Source organism: Canis lupus, chromosome 15 (assembly GCF_048164855.1).
Source record: "Canis lupus baileyi chromosome 15, mCanLup2.hap1, whole genome shotgun sequence".
Taxonomy (NCBI): domain Eukaryota; kingdom Metazoa; phylum Chordata; class Mammalia; order Carnivora; family Canidae; genus Canis; species Canis lupus.
In genome coordinates, this window is record NC_132852.1 from 62,247,550 (window position 1) to 62,263,705 (window position 16,156).

The 16,156-nt window shown below is 44.4% G+C and overlaps 1 long non-coding RNA gene across 1 annotated transcript in view; it reads right to left on the reverse strand.

The window, feature by feature from the left end:
* The window catches only part of LOC140605350 (uncharacterized), a 46,622-nt gene that overhangs the window by 14,400 nt on the left and 16,066 nt on the right, over positions 1 to 16,156 (reverse strand). The window contains exons 2-3 of the long non-coding RNA XR_012008080.1: positions 14,963 to 15,098; positions 12,034 to 13,712 (exon numbers count right to left, since the gene is read on the reverse strand). This is a non-coding gene — a long non-coding RNA (uncharacterized lncRNA). The remainder of the gene's footprint in view (positions 1 to 12,033; positions 13,713 to 14,962; positions 15,099 to 16,156) is intronic.

The following is a 16,156-nucleotide window of genomic DNA, read 5'->3' on the forward strand; positions in this document are numbered from 1 at the left end:
TAAGTCAATCAGAGAAGGACAAACATATGTTCTCATTCAATTGGTTAATATAAATAATAGTGAAAGGGAATATAAGGGAATGGAGAAGAAATGTGTGGGAAATATCAGAAAGGGAGACAGAACATAAAGACTCCTAACTCTTAGAAAGAAACAAGGGATGCTGGAAGGGGAGGTGGGCAGGGGGTGCGGGTGAGTGGGTGATGGGCACTGAGGGGGGCACTTGCCTAGATGAGCATGGGTGTTACTCTGCTTGTTGGTAAATTGAACACCAATAAAAAATAATTTAAAAAAAAAAGTCCAAACAACTAAATATTTATGCTGCCAACATAGGAGTACCGAAATATAGAAACCAATTAACAACAAACGTAAAGGAACTCACTGATAATAATACAATGACAGGGGATTTTAACACCCATATATGGCAATGGACCGATCGTCTATGCAGAAAATCAACAGGGGAACAAGAGCCTTGACAGACTGGACCAGAGGGACTCAAAGATATAGTCTCAACATTTCATCCTATAGCAGAATACACATTCCTTTCAAGTGCACATGGGACATTCTCCAGAACAGATCATATCATGGCCCACAAATCAGCCCTCAACAGGTACAACAGGTACAAGAAGGTTGGTATCACATCATATACATTTTTGGACAATGAGGCTATGAAACTCAAAGTCGACAGTAAGAACAAATTTGGACAGACCAAAAATACGTGGAGATTATGAACATCCTACTAGAGAATGAATGGAGCAACCAGGAAATTAAAGAGGAAATTTAAAACAAATGAAAATGAAAACATGTTTCTCCAAACCTCTGGGATGTAGCAAAGGCAGTCCTAAGAGGGAAGTACATAGCAATACAGGCCTACCTCAAGAAACAAGAAGTCTCCAATACACAACCTAACCCTACACCTAAAGGAGCTGGTAAAGGAATAGCAAACAAAGCCTAAAGCCTACAGAAGAAGGGAAAAAATAAAGATGAGAGCAGAAATAAACAATACAGAAACAACAAAACAGTAGAATGGAATAGCGAAACTAAGAGCTGGTTCTTCAAAATAATTAATAAAATGGATCAAGCCCTAGCCAGCCTTATCAACGAGAAAAGAGAAAACCTAAATAAATAAAATCACAAGTGAGAGAAGAGAGATCACAATCAACACCAGAAAAATAAGACAATTATAAGCGAATACTATGCAAGATTATACGCTAACAAACTGGGAGAACTGGAAGAAATGGACAAATCCCTAGAAATGTGCAAACGAGCAAAACTGAAATAGGAAGAAATAGAAAATATAAACAGACCCATAACTAGCAAAGGAATTGAATCAGCAAGGCACCTGGGTGCCTCAGTGGTTCAGTTTGTGCTTTGGCTCAGGTCCTGATCCCGGGGTCCTGGGGAATCAAGTCACACATTAGGCTCCCCGCATGGAGCCTCATTTTCCCTCTGCCTATACCTCTGCCTCTCTGTGTCTCTCATGAATATATAAATAAAATCTTTAAAAAAGACAAAAAGACAAAAAGATGAGAAAGGACCCAAATAAAATCACAAATGAGAAAAGAGAAATAACAACCAACACTAGAGAAATAGAAATGATAATAAGAGAATATGATGAAAAATTATATGCCAACAACTGAGAACCTGGAAGAAATAGATCAATTCCTAGAAATATATAACATAGCAAAAATGAAAAAGGAAGAAACAAGAAACTTGAACAGACAGATAACCAGCAGAGAAACTGAATCAGCAATAAGGGATCTCCCAACAGGAGATGCTTAGATCGATAGAACAGAATGGAAAGCCAAAAAAAGATAAAAACATGTAACTCTATGATCCATTAATGGACAACAAGGCAGGAAGGAATATCCAATGGCACAAAGACAGTCTCTTCAAGAAACCATAAACCTGACCCCAGGATAAGAACAAATGGTGTTGGGAAAACCAGGCAGCCACATGCCCAAGAAGGAAACTGGACCACTTTCTTACACCATCTATATAAAAAATGAATTCAAAATGGATGAAAGACCTAAATGTGAGACCTGAAACCATACAAAGAAGAAAAGATAGGCAGCAACGTCGTTGACATTGGCCATTGGATCATCTTTCTAGATATGCCTCTGAGGTGAGGGAAACAAAAGCAAAAATACTATTGGGACTTCATCAAATTGAAAAGCTTCTGCAAAGTGAAAGAAACAACCAAAGCTAAAAGGTAACATACAGGAGGAGGGGCAAGATGGCGGAAGAGAAGTGTCCCCAAGTCACCTGTCCCCACCAAATTACCTAGATAACCTTCAAATCATCCTGAAAATCTAGGAATTCAGCCTGAGATTTAAACATATACCAGCTGGAATGCTACAGTGAGAAAAGTTTGTGCTTCTATGAAGGTAGGAAGATGGGAAAAAGAAATAAACAAAAGGCATCTAAGGGGGAGAGGCCACCGAGGAGCCGGGCTAAGGCCAGGGCAAGTGTCCCCCGGTCAGGAGAGCTCTGTCCCAGAGAATCAGGAGCTGCACCAATCTTCCAGGGTGGAATGGCGCTCGCAACAATTCAGAGCAGGACCCCAGGAGGGTGGGGAACCCTTGGGGTCCATGGAACACTAACAGACACCTGCACTCCCAGGAGAGTGCACCGAGCTCCCTAAGGGCTGCAGGGCACATGCATTGACCCAGGAGCAGCTCTGAGGGACTCGGGTGGCGGCTCTGTGCGGAGGGGGCTGTGGGTCCCTGGAAGGAGCTAGGTGGCAGCACCTAGGGCAAAGGAAGAGGCTCTGTGTGGAGGGGGCTGCGCGGCTCCTGGAGCAGCTCAGAGGGGTTGGGGCGGCGGCTCTGTGGAGAGGTGGCTGCACGGCGGGGAGCGAGAATCCAACAGCGCTGGCCCCAGAGCACAGGGCGCCGAGACACAGCCCAGGATTCGGCCTCCCCCGGTACAGGCAGAGGCCCGGAGGGCCCAGGACAGCAAGGACGCTCCTGCCAAGAGCTCAGCAGACCAGCAGCCCCACCCCGGAGCCTCCAGGCCCTGCAGATGGATTTCTCCGGAGTTACTGCAGGGCTGAATACCGGTTTTCAGACCTGGCCACTGCCACTGGGGTCCTTCCTCCTTGGGCTTCACGGGGTAAACAACCTCCACTGAGCGCTTCACCAGGCAGGGGGAGAGGAGCTCCCCCAAGGGCTAACACCTGAAAATCAGCACAACAGGCCCCTCCCCCAGAAGACCAGCTAGACGTACAACTTCCAGGGGAAGTCAAGGGACTTAAAGTATACAGAATCAGAAGATACTCCCCCACGTTTTTTTTTTATTTCTGATTGCTTCCCCCACCCTTTTTCTCCCCTTTTCTTTCTATAATTTCTCCTTTTATTCTTTTTAGCTTTTTTTCTTCCTTTTTACTTTTTTCTTTTTCTCTTCTCTTTCCTTCTTTCTCTCCTCTCTTTTTTTCTTAAGCCCAACAACTTGTTTTTGGCCACTGTGCACCGAGCAAAATGACTAGAAGGAAATGCTCACCTCAAAAGAAAGAAACAGTCCTCTCTCCCACAGAGTTACAAATCAGGATTACAATTCAATGTCAGAAAACCAATTCAGAAGCACTATTATACAGCTACTGGTGGCTCTAGGAAAAAGCATAAAGGACTCAAGAGACTTCAGGACTGCAGAATTTTGATCCAATCAGGCCGAAATTAAAAATCAATTGAATGAGATGCAATCCAAACTAGAAGTCCTAATGACGAGGGATAAGGAGGTGGAAGAACGAGTGAGTGACATAGAAGACAAGTTGATGGCAAAGAGAGAAACTGAGGAAAAAAGAGACAAACAATTAAAAGACCATGAAGATAGATTAAGGGAAATAAACGACAGCCTGAGGAAGAAAAACCTATGTGTAAATGGGTTTCCTGAGGGCGCTGAAAGGGACAGCGGGCCGGAATGTGTATTTGAACAAATCATACCTGAAAACTTTCCTAATCTTGGAAGGGAAACAGGCATTCAGATCCAGGAAATAGAGAGATCCCCCCCTAAAATCAATAAAAACCATCCAACACCTCGACATTTAATAGTGAAGCTTGCAAAATCCAAGGATAAAGAGAAGATCCTTAAAGCAGCAAGAGACAAGAAAATCCTGAACTTTATGGGGAGGAGCATTAGGGTATCAGGAGATGTCTCCAAAGCGACCTGGCAGGGCAGAAAGGGCTGGCAGGATATATTCAGGGTCCTCCATGAGAAGAACATGCAACCAATAATACTTTATCCAGCAAGGCTCTCATTCAAAATGGAAGGAGAGATAAAGAGCTTCCAAAAGGGCAGGAACTGAAAGAATATGTGACCTCCAAACCAGCTCTGCAAGAAATTTTAAGGGGGACTCTTAAAATTCTCCTTTAAGAAGAAGCTCAGTGGAACAATCCACAAAAACAAGAGCTGAAAAGATATCATGATGACACTAAACTCATATCTGTCGATAGTAACTCGAAACGTGAATGGGCTTAATGACCCCTTCAAAGGCGCAGGGTTTCAGACTGGATAAAAAAGTAGGACCCAACTATTTGCTGTCTACAAGAGACTCATATTAGACAGAAGGACACCTACAATCTGAAAATAATGTGTTGGAGAACCATTTACCATTCAAATGGTCCTCAAAAGAGAGCAGGGTTAGCCATCCTTATATCAGGTAAACTAAAATTTACCCCGAAGACTGTAGTGAGAGATCAAGATGGACACTAAATCATACTTAAGGATCTATCCAACAAGAGGACCTACCAATCCTCAATATATACGCCCCGATGTGGGACTGCCAAATATTTAAACCAAATAATAATGAAAGTGAAGAAATATTTAGATAATTATTATCTTATACTTGGTGACTTCGATCTAGGTCTTTCTACCCTCAATACGTCTTCTAAGCACAACATCTCCAAAGAAACGAGATCTTTAAATGATACACTGGAGCAAATAGATTTCACAGATATCTACAGAACTTTACATCCAAACTGAATTGAATAAACATTCTTCTCAAGTGCACATGGAACTTTCTCCAGAATAGACCACATCCTGGGTCACAAATCGCATCTGAACCGATACCAAAAGATTCAGATCGTCCCCTGCATATTCTCAGACCATAATGCCTTAAAATTAGAACTAAATCACAACAAGAAGTTTGGAAGGACTTCACACACTGGAGGTTAAGGACCATCCTGCTTAAAGATGAAAGGGTCAACCAGGAAATTGAGGAAGAATTAAAAAGATTCATGGAAACTAATGAGAATGAAGACACAAACGTTCAAAATCTTTGGCATGCAGCAAAAGCAGTCCTAAGGAGGAAATACATCACAAAACAAGCATCCATTCAAAAACTGGAAAGAACTCAAATACAAAATCTCACCTTACTCATAAAGGAGCTAGAGAAAAAAACAGCAGCTAGATCCTACACCCAACAGAATAAGAGAGTTAATGAAAATTTGAGCAGACCTCAAGGAAATCGAGACCAGAAGAAATGTGGAACAGATCAACAAAACCAGGAGTTGGTACTTTGAAAGAATTAATAACATACATAAACCATTAGCCAGTCTTATTAAAAAGAATAGAGAGAAGACTCAAATTAATAAAATCATGAATGAGAAAGGAGAGATAACTACCAACACCAAGGAAATACAATCGATTTTAAAAACATATTATAAACAGCCATACGCCAATAAATTAGGCAATCTAGAAGAAATGGACGCATTCCTGGAAAGCCCCAAACAACAAAAGTGGAACAGGAAGAAATAGAAAACCTAAACAGGCCAATACCCAGGAAGGAAATTGAAGCAGTCATCAAAAACCTCCCAAGACACAAAAGTCCAGGGCCAGATGGCTTCCCAGGGGTATTCTATCAAATGTTTAAAGAAGAAACCATACCTATCCTACTAAAGCTGTTTGGAAAGATAGAAAGAGATGGAGTCCTTCCAAATTCGTTCTATGAAGCCAGCATCACCTTAATTCCAAAACCAGACAAAGACCCCACCAAAAAGGAGAATTACAGACCAATAGCCCTGATGAACATGGATGCAAAAATTCTTGACAAGATCCTAGCCAATAGGATCCAACAATAAATTAAGAAAATTATTCACCATGACCTAGTAGGATTTATCCCCGGGACACAAGGCTGGCTCAACACTCGTAAACAATCAATGTGATTCATCATATCAGCAAGAGAAAAACCAAGAACCATATGATCATCTCATTAGATGCAGAGAAAGCATGTGACAAAATAGAGCATCCATTCCTGATCAAAACACTTCAGAGCGTAGGGTAGAGGGAACAATCCTCGACATCTTAAAAGCCATCTAGGAAAAGCCCACTACAAATATCATTCTCAATGGGGCAGCACTGGGAGCCTTTCCCCTAAGATCAGGAACAAGACAGGGATGTCCACTCTCACCACTGCTATTCAACGTAGTATTGGAAGTCGTAGCCTCAGCAATCAGACAACAAAAGGACATTAAAGGCATTCAAATTGGCAAAGAAGTCAAACTCTCCCTCTTCGCCGATGACATGATACTCTACCTAGAAAACCCGAAGCCCTCCCCCGCAAGATTGCTATAACTCATAGCAATTTGGTAGCGTTGCAGGATACAAAAATCACTGCCCAGAAATCAATGGCATTTCTATACACTAACAATGAGACTGAAGAAAGAGAAATTAAGGAGTCAATCTCATTTACAATTGCACCCAAACCATAAGATACCTAGGAATATACCTAACCAAGGAGGTAAATGATCTATACCCTAAAAACTATAGAAAACTTCTGAAAGAAATTGAGGAAGACACAAAGAGATGGAAAAATATTCCATGCTCATGGATTGGCAGAATTAATATTGTGAAAATATCAATTTACCCAGGCAATTTACACGTTTAATGCAATCTCTATCAAAATACCATGGACTTTCTTCAGAGAGTTAGAACAAATTATTTTAAGATTTCTGTGGAATCAGAAAGGACCCTGAATATTCAGTGGGATTTTATTTTATTTTTTTAAGATTTATTTACTTATGATAGACATAGAGAGAGAGAGGCAGAGACACAGGAGGAGGGAGAAGCAGGCTCCATGCAGGAGCCTGATGTGGGACTCGATCCCAGGTCTCCAGGATCACGCCCTGGGCTGCAGGCAGCACTAAACTGCTGCGCCACTGGGGCTGCCCAGTCAGTGGGTTTTTAAAAAAGAAAACTATATCTGGGGGCATCACAATGCCAGATTTCAGGATGTACTACAAAGCTGTGGTCATCAAGACAGTGTGGTACTGGCACAAAAACACACATAGATCAATGGAACAGAATAGAGAACCCAGAAGTGGACCTTGAACTTTATGGTTAACTAATATTCGATAAAGGAGGAAAGACTATCCGTTGGAAGAAAGACAGTCTCTTCAATAGATGGTGCTTGGAAAATTGGACTTCCACCTTCAGAAGAATGAAACTAGACCACTCTCTTTCACCATAAACAAAGATAAACTCAAAATGGATGAAAGATCTAAATGTGAGACAAGAGTCCATCAAAATCCTAGAGGAGAACACAGGCAACACCCGGTTTGAACTTGGCCACAGCAAGTTTATGCAAGGTACATCCATGAAGGCAAAAGAAACAAAAGCAAAAATGAACTATTGTGACTTCATCAAGATAAGAAACTTTTGCACAGCAAAGGATACAGTCACCAAAACTAAAAACAACCTTCAGCATGGGAGAAGATATATGCAAAAGACGTATCAGATAAAGGGCTAGTTTCCAAGATCAATAAAGAACTTCTTAAAATCAACACCAAAGAGACAAACAATCCAATCATGAAATGGGCAAAAGACATGAAGAGAAATCTCACAGAGGAAGACATTGACATGGCCAAAATGCACATGAAAAAATGCTCTGCATCACTTGCCATTAGGGAAATACAAATCAAAACCACAATGAGATAACACCTCACACCAGTGAGAATGGAGAAAATTAACAAGGCAGGAAACCGCAAATGTTGGAGAGGATGCGGAGAAAAGGGAACCCTCTTACACTGTTGGTGGGAATGTGATCTGGTGCAACCACTCTGGAAAACTGTGTGGAGGTTCCTCAAAGAGTTAAAAATAGACCTGCCCTACGACCCAAAAATTGCAGTGTTGGGGATTTATCCCAAATATTCAGATGCAATGAAACGCGGGGACACCTGCACCCCGATGTTTATAGCAGAATGTCCACAATAGCCAAACTGCGGATGGAGCCATGGTGTCCATCGAAAGATGAATGGATAAAGAAGATGTGGTTTATGTATACAATGGAATATTACTCAGCCATTAGAAACGACAAATACCCACCATTTGCTTCAAAGTGGATGGAACTGGAGGGTAGTATGCTGAGTGCAGTAAGTCAATCAGAGAAGGACAAACTGTATGTTCTCATTAATTTGGGGAATATAAATAATAGTGAAAGGGAATATAAGAGAATGGAGAAGAAACGTGTAGGAAATATCAGAAAGGGAGACAGATCATAAAGACTCCTACCTCTGGGAAATGAACTAGGGGTGCTGGAAAGGGAGGAGGGCGGGGGGTGGGGGTGAATGGGTGACGGACACTGAGGGGGACACTTGACGGGATGAGCACTGGGTGTTATTCTGTATGTTGGTCAATTGAACACCAATAAAAAATAAATTTGGGATCCCTGGGTGGCGCAGCGGTTTGGTGCCTGCCTTTGGCCCAGGGCACAATCCTGGAGACCCGGGATCGAGTCCCACATCGGGCTCTCAGTGCATGGAGCCCGCTTCTCCCTCTCCCTCTGTCTGTGCCTCTGCCTCTCTCTCTCTCTCTCTCTCTCTCACTGTGTGCCTATCATAAGTAAATAAAAATAAATAAAAATAAAAAAATTTATTTAAAAAAAAGACCAAACAACTAAATATTTATGCTGCCAACATGGGAGTACCTAAATATACAAACCAATTAACAACAAACGTACAGGAACACACTGATAATAATACAATGATAGGGATTTTTAACACCCACTTATGTCATGGACCGATTGTCTATGCAGAAAATCAACAGGGGAACTACAGCCTTGACACACTGGACCACAGGGACTCAACAGATATAGTCTGAACATTTCTTCCTAAAGCAGAATACACATTCCTTTCAAGTGCACATGGGACATTCTCCAGAACAGATCATATCATGGCCCACAAATCAGTCCTCAACAGGTACAACAGGTACAAGAAGGTTGGTATCACACCATATACATTTTTGGACAATGAGGCTATGAAACTCAAAGTCGACAGTAAGAACAAATTTGGACAGACCAAAAAACGTGGAGATTATGAACATCCTACTAGAGAATGAATGGAGCAACCAGGAATTTAAAGAGGAAATTTAAAACAAATGAAATTGAAAACATGTTTCTCCAAACCTCTGGGATGTAGCAAAGGCAGTCCTAAGAGGGAAGTACATAGCAATACAGGCCTACCTCAAGAAACAAGAAGTCTCCAATACACAACCTAACCCTACACCTAAAGGAGCTGGTAAAGGAATAGCAAACAAAGCCTACAGAAGAAGGGAAAAAATAAAGATGAGAGCAGAAATAAACAATACAGAAACAACAAAACAGTAGAATGGAATAACGAAACTAAGAGCTGGTTCTTCAAAATAATTAATAAAATGGATCAAGCCCTAGCCAGCCTTATCAACGAGAAAAGAGAAATGACATAAATAAATAAAATCACAAGTGAGAGAAGAGAGATCTCAATCAACACCAGAAAAATAAGACAATTATAAGGGAATACTATGCAAGATTATACGCTAACAAACTGGGAGAACTGGAAGAAATGGACAAATCCCTAGAAATGTGTAAACGAGCAAAACTGAAATAGGAAGAAATAGAAAATATGAACAGAACCATAACTAGGAAAGAAATTGAATCAGCAAGGCTACTGGGTGCCTCAGTGGTTGAGCATGTGCTTTGGCTCAGGTCATGATCCCGGGGTCCTGGGGGAGCACGTCCCACATCAGGCTCCCTGCATGGAGCCTCATTTATCCCTGCCTATACCTCTGCCTCTCTGTGTCTCTCATGAATACATAAAGGTGAAGCCACTGTGGAAAACAGTCTGGAGGGTCCTCGAGAAGTTAAAAATAGGGGATCCCTGGGTGGCACAGCCGTTTGGCACCTCCCTTTGGCCCAGGGCGTGATTCTGGAGACCCGGGATCGAATCCAACATCGGACACCCAATACATGTAGCCTGCATCTCCCTCTGCCTGTATCTCTGCCTCTCTCTCTGTGACTATCACAAAAAAACTTAAAAAAAAAGAAGTTAAAAATAGAGCTACCCTACGATACCAAAATTGCACAGCTAGGTATTTACCCTGAGGATACAAAAGTAGTTTAGTAGATTTGAAGATGAACACACAGCCTAGTGTTGGTAGCAGCATTATCAACAACAGCGAAACTGTGTATACATCCCAGATGTCCATCGACAGATGAATGGGCAGAGACGATGTGGTAAATATACACACTGGGACATCACTCGGTCATCAGAAGGGATGAAAGGAAGCCATTTACAATGACGTGGGAGAAGTGGAAGGGACCTATGCTAAATGAACTCAGTCAGTCAGAGAAAGACAGATACCAAATACCATACAATTGCATTCACATGTGAATTTTAAGAAACCAAACAAACTGGCAAAGGGGCCAAGGGAGGGATGAGAGATGCAAACCAAGAAACACATTTTAACCACAGTGAATAAACTAATAAATACCAGAGGAAGGAGGGGAGATGGGGAATCAGGGGATGGGGATAGTGGAGGTCACCTCTGACCAGAACCAGGCGTTGGATTCAAGGGTTGAATCACTATGTGTAAACCTGAAACTACATCATACTGTGTTTATAAAGAGGAATTCAAATAAATCTTTAAAATAATAATTGGGAGTATAGAGGAAACATGTGCACACAAGAGATAAAGTCAGAAAGGCAACTGAAAATCCAAACAGAGTCTTTAGAGCCACAAATCCCCTCCTTAGCTCAGCTCAGGAGAATCCTGCCATGCCTATTCTCACCCCAGCAGAAGCATGGATTTTGATTCTCTGGGGAGACCACTGACTTGGTGGAGTCAGGCTATCTTTGAACCCAAAACCTAAATAGAGTGCATAAAACTAAACTGCCCAAGATGCTAGGAGTCCCAGTGCAGGCACATGCCAAGGCACAAACTCTAACCATACACAGACATAAGCCTAACCCTCCACTTAAGTCTAATGTTAACATAACCCTTCAACAAGAACTATCACTAATCAAAAACCAAACCCAAACCCCAAGACCGAAACACATTCACTGAACCTCCCTGCCAACCCTCACCCTAACTCCTAAACCTATTCTAAACCCTTAACCCTGATGCTTATCTTAAATCTAACCCTAACCCTAACCTCTAACCCTAACCTTATCTTAATGTACTCAAATCCTATTCCTAACCTTAACCTGTACCCTAACCCTAACCCTCTAATACTAATCCTATCTCATATCCCAAAGTGTACCCTAAACCTATCCTAAAAGAAATCCCTAACCCACTGCCTAACCCTCTCTTACCCTTTTCCAAAACCGTGCCCTGACCCTGACCTAACCCTAACCATAACCCCTAATCAAACACTAACCCTAACCCTAGCCCTAACCCCTATCCTAAAACTAACCCTCGCCCTAACCCTAAACCTAGCCCTAACTTTAACTCTAAACCCTAAACCTAACCCCTAACCCTAACTCACACCCTAACCCCTAACCCCAACTGCAAACCTAGCCTAAACCTAACTCTAACCATAACCCAAACCCCAACTCGTAACCTCCTGCCCTAATCCCTAAAGTCTAAACCCTAACCCTAACTCTAACTCCTGTCCCTAATCCAAACCCCGATCCTAACTCCTAACAACTGAACCTTACCCTTATCCCTCACCCTAACCTTTAATCCATAACCATAAGCATAATCACTAACCCCTAACATCTAACCTAAGACTAACCACCAACTGCCTCCCCTCCCCTGTCTTACCATTCATTCTACCCATTCACTTACCCAGGGTTCTGAGGAGTCCCTTCTGACATGGACATGGCCCCCAACGGCGCCTCCAGAGTCCTCCAGGGGGTCCTGAGGAAGCCGGGCTCCTGTGAGTGGGGACGTGGCCCCACGTGTTCCTGAGTCATAGTCAGCGGGTCCTGAGGACCCGGGTCTCCTGTCAACCTGGATTATGCCTCACATACTCTGGAAGCCTCACAGCAGGTTCTCAGGATGCTGGAGGCTCTTGTCAGCCTGGACACGGACCCACGTCCCCCAGAAAACTCACAGTGGGTCCTGAGGAGGCTGTGGGTTCCTGTCAGCCTAGACGCAGCCTCATGTGTCCCGAAGCCAAAGTGCAGGTCCTGAGGAGGACATGGCCCCACATTTTCCTCAGCCTCACCATAAGACTTGAGGAGCTTGGGAGCTCCTGTCAGCACGGACGTGGCCCCAAATCATCCCGATCCTTCACAGTGTGTCCTGAGGAGGCTGGAGACTCCTGTCAGTGTGAATTCAGCATCCACATCTTCCTTAGGCCTCACCACAGGCTCTGACAAGGCTGGGGTCTTCTTTCTGCATGGACGCATCCCCATATTTCCTGAAGACTACACCGGGTGTCCTGAGGACATCAGCGTCTGTTGTGTGGACGTGGCCCCACGTCCTCCCAAAGCGACACCGCAGGTTCTGAATGGCTGGGGCTCCTGTCACTTTAGATGCTGCCCCCAGCTTCCAGAAGCCTCAACTTATGTCCTGAGGAGCCAGTTAGCTCCTGCCAGAGTGGACACAGCGCCACATCTTTCAGAAGCCTCCAGGCATGTCCTCAGGTGGCCCAGGGGCTCCTGTCAGCGTGGATGCAGGCCCACATCTTACTGAAGCCTCCCTGCGGGTCCTGAGGCAGCCCAGGGGCTCCTGTCAGGGTGGGTGCGGGCCCACAATTTCCTGAAGCCTCCCCGCAGGGCCGGAAGCGGCCCAGGGTCTCTTGTCAGGGTGGATGTTGTCTCACATCTTCCTGAAGCCTCACCGTGTGTCCTGAAGAGACTGAGGCTCCTGTCATCATGAACGCTGCCCAATATCCCCCTGAAGACTCTGCGTAGTTTCTGAGGAGGCTGTGGCTCATCCACGTGGATGTGTCCCCACGTCTTCCTCAGGCCTCCCCAGCACAGGCTGGCTCCTGTTAGTGCAGGCAAAGGAGGCCTACTGTGCATGCGTGCCCCCTGGGCGGTGCCTGGGCTCGGGCACCCACTGCGGGATGCTCAGTCGCTACAGGAGGCTGTGCAGGAGGCAGCGTGCCCGTCTCTGGGCCAACCTCTGCCTCCTTCCAGGCTCTAGCTGTGGCCTGTTATCTTCAGAAACATCTGCCTGAAAAAGAGCCCAACACCCGGCTTCCCCAAAAATACTTAAGGAGAAAGAATTGGAGCCCAAAGGACGCGAAATGAAATGTGGACCAGACTTTTATCACGTCCTGTAAAACTCACTCAACCCTCTTCCACTGTGGGCGGGACCGTGGGCTGCTGCAGGCACCCTGGAAACAGTGTGGAGGCTCCTCAGGAAGTTGCAAATAGAGCCGCCCTGCGACCAGCAGGTGTACGGCCTGGAGCTCACTCCGAAGATACAGATGCAGTGAGACGTGGGACAACTGCACCCCAATGTCCACAGCAGCGGGGTCCACGTTGCCACACTGTGGGAGGAGCCTCGGTGCCCTGTGGCAGATGAGGGATAAAGAGGATGGGAGATAGATGATGGTCATAGAAAGAGGAATGGTACTCAGCTATCAAAGAGAAGGAAATCTTGCCATTTGCAATGTCATGCATAGAACTAGAGGGATCATCCTAAGTGAAATAGGTCATTCGGAAAACAGAATGACCCTGTGGTGTCATTCATAGGTGGAATTAAAGAAGCAAAGCAGAACATCTGTGAAGGGAAGGAAAAACAAATAAGATGAACAGATGCAGGAAATACAGACTCTTAATTATAGGAAACAAACTGAGTGTTGCTGCAGGGGAGGGGACGGGGGAGGGGATAACAGGGGACCAGCATGAAGGAGGGCACGTGATGTCACGACCACTGCGGTTATCTCCAACTGGTGAATCCCTGAATTCTTCCTCTGAAAGTATAATACACTATATGTTAATTAATTTGGTTTAGATTAAATTAATTTTAAAAAATCAGTTGTATCAGAGCACGTTTCCTTCTGGACACTCTGTTCTGCTCCTTCAGCTTATGCTGGGACCAACCCTCGTGGGTCTGGTTTGCTTAAGTAGGTGTCAGGCCTCATCCATGGACCAGCCCAAGGTTAGAACTCACGACCCCATGATCAGGACCGGAGGTGAGGTCAGGAGCCGAATGCTTAACTTACAGAGCCAGGTGGGATCCAGAGGACAACACTGCTTTATCCTGTGTCTCTGTGACATCGTTTGAAATAGGAAAGTGCTGCGTCGCGCTCTGTCCTGCTTCTCCAATACTGATTTGCTGTCCGGGGTCATTTGTGGGGGCGGTTGGATGTCACAGGGTTTTTTTTTTTTCCTATTTATAGGATCTGCCACCATGATTTGACAGGAATGACATTGAAATTGAGGGTGGCTTCAGGAACTGCGGACATTTTCACAAGATGAGGCTCCCAACCCACGAGCCCAGGACGGCCTCCCAGAGCCTGGAATGGCTCAGTGCACAAGTCTTGTGCTCCTTTGGTTCAGTCTCATTATTTATTCTCTGTGATGCTCCTGAGAAGGGAGTCATGTCCGTCATTTCCTTCCTGAGTGCTCATTGTCAGGACACAGCAAGCCCAACAGTAGAATAAATACTGAGCCCAGGCCAAGGGCAGGAAGGCCCTATTAGAACAGCTCTCAATGCCCTTGAAGGCCCCATATCAAAATGTAAACAGAACTTTAGTAATTGATCCACCCTTCGGGAGTTCCCCGAGACCAGCTCTTAAAACTAAGCTAAAACCCACCTGGGGGTCCAAGTCCCTGCTCCACTGTGTCGGGTATACTTGGACACAAGCTCGAGCTTGTAAATAAACCCTCGTGTGTTTGCATCAGTGTCAGCTTCTGATGGTTTCTCAGATTCGCAATCTTGGGCTCAACAGTCTGAGATAAAAAACAAAAACAAAAACAAAAGAAGCTCGGACACAAGTCGAGTGAATGCAGGGTTCTGAGAAAAGAGGCGGAGACCCGGGGGCTTGGGGGCTCTTCTGTGGAGGCCCCAGCAGACTGGGGGGCAGGATGCTCAGCCCCAGAGCCAGAGGACCCAGCGTCCCCACCCGCATCCCACCCATCAGGGCCGGGTCTCAGGGAGCAGCACAGCACTGCCCGCTGGAGCCCAGAGACGCTGATGCCCACCACGCCTCTGCCCCCGCAGGTGCAACTCCCAGGGAGATGTGCACCTGACAATCAACACCACGGCCCATCCGCACACCCACACAGACCATTCGCTGCCACTAAGTTGTCGGACCACAGAGGCTGCAGAGCTTCAGCTCTGCCTGGAAAGTAGGGTCTAGATTCCTTTGTACTTTGTGCTCTATTTTCAATCATTTTCTTTGACTTTTTTTATTAATTGCCTTATTTTAATTTTTATGTATGTACCTTAGATATTTCTAATTTTTACTTTCATGGTACTTCATTGTGTTTTTTTTTTATTTTTTTCAATTTATTTATCATAGTCACAAACAGAGAGAAAAAGAGAGAGAGAGAGAGAGAGGCAGAGACACAGGCAGAGGGAGAAGCAGGCTCCATGCACTGGGAGCCCGACGTGGGATTCGATCCAGAGTCTACAGGATCATGCCCTGGGCCAAAGGCAGGCGATAAACCGCTGCGCGACCCACGGACCACCTTAATTGTTTCTATTTTGGGATTTAGAATCTTTTAACAAGCAGGCCAAAATAATCTATTGGTTTTTTTGTGGGGGGGAGGGAAGTTGTTATTGTTTTTCTTGTTTTTTCTTTTTCTTCCTTCTTTCTTTTCTGGAAGAAATAATGAGATGGAGAAATTCACCTCCATAAAATAACATGAGGTTCTACTCACAGCCAGGAAGTTCATCAATACACATATATGATGTCTAACTACAGTTTAAAACAATGATTATAAAGATAGCATCTGGGCTAGAAAAAGAGCACAGAAGAAAACTAGAGAATCCCTTACTGTAGAAG